The sequence below is a fragment of the Neovison vison genome, chromosome 3 (genome assembly GCF_020171115.1).
Source record: "Neovison vison isolate M4711 chromosome 3, ASM_NN_V1, whole genome shotgun sequence".
NCBI lineage: Eukaryota > Metazoa > Chordata > Mammalia > Carnivora > Mustelidae > Neogale > Neogale vison.
The window spans coordinates 115967019-115975303 of record NC_058093.1 but is presented as its reverse complement, the minus strand read 5'-3'; the positions used below and the strand labels follow the sequence as shown (position 1 = coordinate 115975303).

Below are 8285 nucleotides of genomic sequence, written 5' to 3'. Positions count from 1 at the left end.
CAGGTTTTCACTTGTTTTCCAACTACTGTAACATTGTTGGAAATAATAAACATTGAAAAGTAATAAAAGCATGGTTCAGTGCAGGACAGTCTGTGCTCTTACCTGGGGCACTGCGTCTAGCAGAACTCAGAGAGTTCACTTGGGAAGATGGGTGCGCCTCTTTTTGCATGTTTTTTTGCAAGCTCCTCCTTCTAGAAGGTCCTGAAGGTCAGCAGTTCCTTCATTCCTGTCCCAAGTCAATGTAGCTCCACTTCCTCGGAAGCTGAGTCATGATTCCTCCCCAGAAGCATGTCGGTGTAGGTAACAAACCAAGCACAGCATTTCTGATGTGGTGTCCCCTGACCACTCAATCCAGAAACCCCTGGGTAAAATAGGGCTTGTTCAAATGCCCTCAGGGAAAATGAGGAGCAAACCCTGGGAAGAGCCTGAATATGTAATCGCCTGTACTTTCTCACCTACTGGGGAAGTTCCCAGAGCCACCACCTCAGCACTCAGCCAACAAGGCAGCTTCTCTGTCATACCTTGGGAGGCAAGAAGTTGCTGCAAAGGCCTCACGGTCACCCCAGGGCATCGGGGGGAACCGGCTGGAAATACAGCTCTGGCTCTCTAACCCGGGGCATTGAGACTGGACCTGGATCCCTGGGCGGCTACAGAAGCCCTTCGTGCTGAGGCTCCTTGGGTGAGAAAGGCCCATGGCACAACCTCTGATGGCCATGGCTGCACACGCAGGGAACCCACCCCCTTTCTGTTGGAGGTGCACAGGCTCCCTCTGCTGGCCACTCTGGGAATCCTGGCAATGCTGGAGCTCAGGGCATCTCAGCTGAAGGGTCAGAGAGGGAGCTGTCTCTCTCCCTGACTGATCCTGAGGCTCGGCCCCACAACCCCATGCAAAAAGAGGTGTGCCCATCTTCCCAAGTGAAACGGCCTCTGCAAAGTTCAGCCCTAGAGATATCTGAGCTGTGGGCTCAGGGAAATCTCATGCCCAGGATTCCCACCATCTCTGGTCCAAATGCTCAGAGCCCCTGCCTAGACATCCTCCAACATGGTCAATGCTCAACCTCCACACACCTAGACCAGCAACCTCTTTTCATCCTTGAAATTCTCCTTTGTCTATGCTTCTCTCTACCCTGTCTCCCTTACTTCCTGTCCCTTGCAAGCACTTGCCCAAACCCCCCACCACTCATTCAGTGTCTCACCCTAACAGTCTCTTTATCACTCCGTAGACCCTCAGGACTCCCGCTCTGTGCAGCTCTGTCCAGGAACACCACAGGGAACCACCTCTCCTGTCTTTGCCTCTCTCTTGCCCTCATTTGGCCCAGGACCTGCCACACACAGGGCGTGACCACCCCATTTACAAAGGCTGCTCTGGCTGACCCTGACTGTCACAGTGCAGTTACCAGTCGCTCCTGGGCAACATGTGGACAGACAGACCTTGATACATCCGTGGCCCAGCCATGACCCCAAAGCTGCTGGAGGATGGCTGTGTCCATGACCCGGGAAGGAGGGCTTTGCAGGATCCAGCAGCTCTATGGCAGAAGGGACTGGTAAAAAGGGCCTAAAAGGTGACAGAAGCATACCCTCAACTCCTCCTGCTGCTGAGGAAGGGATGGGTCTCCTGTTATTGACCTCTGCCCTGTCCACCCCTCAGTAGGAAAACTGTGGGAGGACTGTGGGGCATCATGTGTCTCACCAAGAAAACTGCCACCATCAGCTCCACTCAAGGCCCCCCTGTGGCTGGGGGGCAGCTGGTAAGGTGAAACCACTGCACAAAACCTGGATTGATGCAGGTCCTCCAGGTTCTCAGAGCCTCACCAGGTTCTCAGGACCTCTCCAGATACCTCATTGTCTGCTGTCACAGCAGACTACTGCCTGGGGACAGCCACCTGTCTGGCTGATCACAACCCCTCCCCCAAACTAGCAGGGTCCATGTGCTCAAGAGGATCTGTCACCAGAGTTAATACAAAACCATCAGATCTAAATTTAAGCTGGGCAACCTCCCCAGAAGTGTTCCTGGGGTCCCTTGCAGTAGAAGTACCGCAAAGGGTAATCTTGCTCTATCCTCCATCCCCCCACTGCTTCCAGGGTGTTATCTGTGTCTGAAGGCTTCACTCTGTGCCCTTGAAGGAGAGGGACTGTAGGTCCCCCTGAAAGCAGACGCCGACACAGAGACAGAACTGTGAACAGTTTATTGGGGGGATACCAGGAGAGACAAAGCACAGGGGACAGGATTGGCAGGGAAAGCATTCAGACCACCAGGCAGATAACATGCATATTTTTACTAAATGTAAACTCATTGGAGCCTGGTTGATGGAGGTCAAGAAAGTCTTCAGATTACAAAATAATTAGCCTGTAAGGCAAAAGGATTTGGGTTAGTACAATGGGACCTTAGGTTTCCCCAAATGCTCTCTACCTCCCATAGTGGATCTGAGGCCTGGGATGAACATTTGAGTGTGTGGCCAACTCTGTGAGTCTATATGTAATAGAAACTAACTGTCTTCACATCTCACATATAAATCTCTGATTGTAGCCATTCTCTTAACTATCTTTTACTTCATTGTGGCAAGTACATAATATTTTAATAGAGTAAGGGTGCTCTTTGCTTTATCTTTGAAATGAGAATTGCCACTGTCTGGGCTCAGGTATTACACTCTTCGTGTATTTTGTGGACTTAAATAAACATATTTTGACACTCATCGGTATGGAGCTATTTTCATTTAAACAGTGAGAACAGTGCTACTGAAGAGGTGAAACAGCTCCCAGCAGTGAGCAGAGGTTTAATTTGGAATTTTCCTGACAGGTTACAGGCCATTTTCTTGAAGAAAACAAAACAAAGCAATAAAACCCTACTTCTTAGTGAGTGCTGTGAGGAAAGAGAAAGACCATGGCAATGGGACTTTCTTGGGCAGGTTGAACCAGAAAGGAATGCTGGTAAGATCTGAGGAGGGGATGCTGACGAGCTGAATTTCGATTTGGAGAAGGGTTCTTGTAGCTAAAAGATAGCAAGAATATTCTTAAAATAACATATATAAAACTTTATATTGCCGTTTTTAAAAAGACCTAATTGATACGGTCTGAAAGAGGATGAGGAGAGAAAACTTAATTTGAGAGACATTGGAGTTTAATAAGTCAGAGAGATGCAGGGTCCATTTCAGTCCTGCCTCTTACTAACCATGTAAACTTTGTCACTTTTAATCTCACTGGACCTCAGTTTTCCCTGTGGAATGAACATGCCCAATAGGATTGGGACGGCATTTGGAAAATGGAAGATTAATTGCAAAGGATGAACACCCCAAAAGATTATGATGAGATATGAAGAGACAGGAGATAGAGGAGAGAAGCCAGCTTGGGAGGGTATTAAATGAGAAGCTTAGTTACTCATTATATATAGGCAGAAGAACTCTTTATACCAGGACTGAAAAATTCAAGAGAGTTTAGTGCCCAGGAGCTAAGACAAATTTAAAGAAAGGAATGAAGAAAGAAATAAAGGGGAAAAGAAAGAAAAAAAGAATGAAGTATATAGTTTGTTCTCTCAGTAATGAATGAAACCAAAGAAATTAATTCTTAAATCATATATATGTCTCTCTCTCTCTGATTATTGTTTAAAAGGAAGATGAATTATAATAATTTGAATTACTTCGATGGGTTGATTTTATTTTTTTTCATTTTTTTCATTTTTTTAAGATTTTATTTATTTATTTGACAGACAGAGATCACAAGTAGGCAGAGAGGCAGGTGGAGAGAGAGAGAAAGGGAAGCAGGCTCCCTGCTGAGCAGAGAGCCCAATGTGGGGCTCAATCCCAGGACCCTGGGATCATGACCTGAGCTGAAGGCTGAGTCTTTAACCCACTGAGCCACCCAGGCGCCCCTTGATGGGTTGATTTTAAAATCAATTCCAGGTGAATTGGAGTTAAAAGAAAAAAAATCTTCTTTGTAAATATATTAAATTACGGCAAATTACAAGAAATATTTAAATATTTAAATAGATGTAAATAAATTAACAATATTTATTATAATTATATAATTATATAATTATAATTATTATAATTCATAATATTTAAATATATAAATGAACAATTTGATAATAATAAATAAATATAAATATAAATAAATATACTATTTAATATTTAAATATAAATATAAATAATATAATAAATAAATACAAATAAATATAAATAAATAATTTACTAATAACTTAAGAATTTAAATTATTATTATTAAAATTAAATGCTAATTTAAATAAATATAAATAATAAAATAAAATATTTAAATATTAAAATGTTAACTGATCAGTATGATGCAAAATGAAAAATGAATCATGTCATTTTGTTCATCAACACAGATCTAAACATTTAAGTAAAGATTTTGCAATTAATCTAGCAGTATAAAACAGTAATAATTCACTTGACCAATTAGGCTTTGTTATAAAGAAAGAAGTTGGCTGGAAATAGAAAGTTTCATTTATACAGTTTTTATAGCAATACATTAAAGGAAGAAAAATATGTTTGTATGAAAGAGGCTGAAGTTGCATGTTGATATAGTAATTTCAAATAAAAACTCTGACATAGAAATAAAAATACTTTCTATGAATGATATTCCTCACCAATATTCTAGAAAGAAAATATCTTATTCTATAATGAAATATTGAAGATGCTGCCATTGTAGAAAAAAGGACAGGTGTGTCATTACCACCATTATAATTCAACATTGTTTCTGGCATTCAGCATAATGGAATGATTCACTAAAATGAAATAAATGCTTTTTAATAAATGGTGCTAGCGAAATTGGGCATCAAGGAGAAGAAAATTTAAATAAAATAGGAATCTCAAATGATCTTCAAACCATATTCAAAAAGTAACTCAAAATGGATCAGGGACTTACATACAAAATATAGAACTATCACCCTGTTAGAAAAAAAACAAAAATAGGAGAAAATCTGCAAGATCTCAGAGTGGGTAAAGAGTTTTTGGTTTTGACAGCAAAAACATGATTTATAAAAGGAAAAATTGATGAACTAGACCACAATGGTTTTGAAAACTTTTTGTCTGGAAAAGTCCTTTTTAAGAGGATGAAAAGACAAGATGGAGATTTGGAAGAAGTATTTGAAATTGAATATCTGGCAAATGATTTGTATCTAGAATAAAGAACTTTCTAATTCAATTGGTAAACCAACAAACACACAAACAAAAGTAATCTTATTAGATATGGCAAATGGCATGAATAGACATTTCACTGAAGGAAATACACTGTTTACAAATACTCACATTAAAAGATTTTTATTAGCTATTTGGGAAAGGCAAATTATAACCACAGTGTGAAAAAAGGCCCATTTCCAAAGGTTGCATGTTGTATTATCCTTTTTACATAGTATAACAAATAACAAAATTACGGAGATGGAAATAAAATTACAGAGAAGGAAAATAGATCAGTGTTTGCCAATGGCTGCAGAGGGAGGCTATGGTAATAAAAGTACAGTTCTGGGAGGCTATGGTAATAAAAGTACAGTTCTGTATCTTGACAGTTGCTCATCATATATAATAAAATCACATAGAACCAGACACACACCCCCACACACACGAAATGTAAAATTGAACATGTAAAATTGTAATTTGAATAGCTTTGTATAAATATCAATTTCTTTTTGTGATATTCATTATGCAAGAGGTTGCATATATTTAAGAGAAACTGAATGAAGTATATAAAGGATTTTCTTTCTGTATTATTTTGTACATCCGTGAATCTGTGAAATCCTTATATATCTATAATATATAATATTGAAAACCTTATATATCTAGAATATATAATATTGAAGTAAGAATGATAAGTATTCTGTTCATGATAATAGTAAACTATATATAATTAGGACTAAATATAATAGGAAAAGTAGAGGATCGATATAAAAAGCAGAAGATGTGATCTAATAAATGTACAAAATGTGAGTGGTATAAGTAGTTCTGAGTGAAAACCTTTAATATTACTAAATGGCTAAAGTTTTTCAATTCAGTGTGCATATGTAGTGCAATTTTAAGATTCTCCATTTGATAGGTTAAAATATGATTTTAAAGCCCATATAAAGGAAGATATGTTTGAGAATTACTGATACATAATTTGAAATATTACTTGAAAATAAGATTATTTGATATGGTATACTTGCCTTATAAGATATTTCTTATATTAACATTTATAGCTGTATCTGCATTATAAATGATGTAGTAATAAAATATGTGTGAAATCTGTATAATAAAATATATAGTAGACAAAATATGCCAAATTTACCTAGGAACAACAAAAAAAATCTTTGTTAAAAAATACATAAACACACACACAAACATATATATATATATATATTTTTTTTTCTTTTAAAAATATTTTAAAGATTTTATTTATTTGAGAGAGAGAGAGCTGGGGGAGGAGCAGAGGGAGAAAGAAAGACTAAGAATCCCAAGTGACTCTGCTAAGCTTGGAGCCCAATTCAAGGCTCAGTCTCACCACACTGAGGTCATGACCTGAGCTGAAATCAAGAGTCAGGTACTTAATGGACTGAGCTATCCAGGTTCCCTGGTTTAGACAAGGGTGTAATTACTCATATCTACCATTATAGATCATACAGCATAGATTTACTGATTTAGAAATCTTCTGTGCCCTGCCTGTTTCCTTCCCCACACTGCTCCACAATCCCTGGCAAACACTCATCTATTTTTAGTGTCTCCATAGTTTCCATTTTTCAGAATATTACATAGTTGAAATCATATAGTGTATAGTCTTTTTGAATTGTCCTCTTTTACCTAGTTGTAGGCATTTGAGTTTTCTCCATATGTTGTCATAGTTGATGGCTCATTTTTTATCACTACATAATATTCTGTTATCTGGATATATCACAGTTTATTTATTGATTCACCTCCTGAGGGACATCTTGGTTCCTTCCAAGTTTGGGCAGTTATGAGTGAAGTTCATACCCAGAGTATCGTGTGGACATAGGTTTTCAGTTCATCTGGGTAAATACCACAAAGCACAAATGCTGGATTGTGTATTTAGTTTTGTGAGAAAACTCTTACTTGTCTTTCAAAGTGGCTTTAACAGTTTGTATTCCCTCCAGCAACAGATGAGAGTTCGTCATTTTATTTATGACTGAGGCCTTCTCTGATGCCTTTTGCAAGACATTTCCCTTCATTTCTTTGAACTTCTGCAGTACTCTGCATCCTCATTCTGACATTTAGCATTTGCTCTTTTGTTTTGCAAGTGTGAATCCCTCAGGACAGATCCTAGATATGTCTCCAGGAACTTAATACTTCACTTAAAATTTTGAAAATTAAAGGTCCAGTATTTGTTAAATGAATAAAGTAAGTTCCAATTTTAATGTGTTGGAATCTCAAATGGAGCATTTTGTTTTAAAAATCCATATATGATCACGATGTCCTCTTCTAGCCTTGGGATCATACGGTTCTATCACAATTAGTAGCATTTTTTTTCAGTTGTTTCTTAGCAGTTATTTTGTGGGTAAAATATGTGGTTGATTCATGTCAGAGGAAATTGCATTTGAAGTTATTGATTCTTTACCCCAGCTTTTCAGCTGGAAGAAACAAAACTCTCACTGCAATAAGTGCTGAACCTTTAAAAAACAATATCTAATGAGGTTAGTATATATCTTTGACATTTTATTTTCAGCCAGAGTGAAGGTCACTGCTGAAAAGTAACAAAGATGATTTTATACAGTAAATAAAAATGCTATTGAGGAGAAAATGAAATACTGCTAACTTGTTATAGCCTCTTGTATCAAAAACACGTTTCTTATGCCAGATTTGGGTTCTTCAGCCATATTATCTTTCCATTTCTTAGACTCTTGAACTAAAAAGGGGAGTTTAAATAGTTTTTATAGCTTTGCACAGTGGCAGTATCGTAGCCAATGAGGTTTATCCGAGGGGCGATTATTGCTAATTAAATAGTTTTTGTGTCAGGGGCTTACATAAACGTATACTTTTTATTAATATTCTTGAATTGTATTTGAATTTTTGTGTTTAACTTCTCAATCTATTTAGTATTTGGTGGTAATTATTTGGTGGAACTTGGTATTCATTCTGTTATTTGGTGAACTTCCTTCTGAGTTGGGAAGTTTTCCTTATTGTTTATATCAAGGACCCTCAACTCTCTCATCTTTGGTGTTTACAATGAAAATACAAATTTAGCTTTAGGAGAATATGCCAAAGTCATTTTAGAAAGTAATGAGCTGGATTATGATTAAACTCTAAAAAAATGTGTGGGCACAATGCAAAACAGGAACTCTTAACTTC

At 37.7% G+C, this 8285-nt stretch overlaps 1 non-coding gene across 1 annotated transcript; it reads left to right on the top strand.

The window, feature by feature from the left end:
• The first annotated feature begins 7871 nt into the window (after positions 1-7871).
• On the top strand, positions 7872-8006 carry LOC122903755. Its single transcript, XR_006383997.1, has one exon. It is a non-coding gene; the product is annotated as a U4 spliceosomal RNA (small nuclear RNA).
• Positions 8007-8285: the final 279 nt, after the last annotated feature.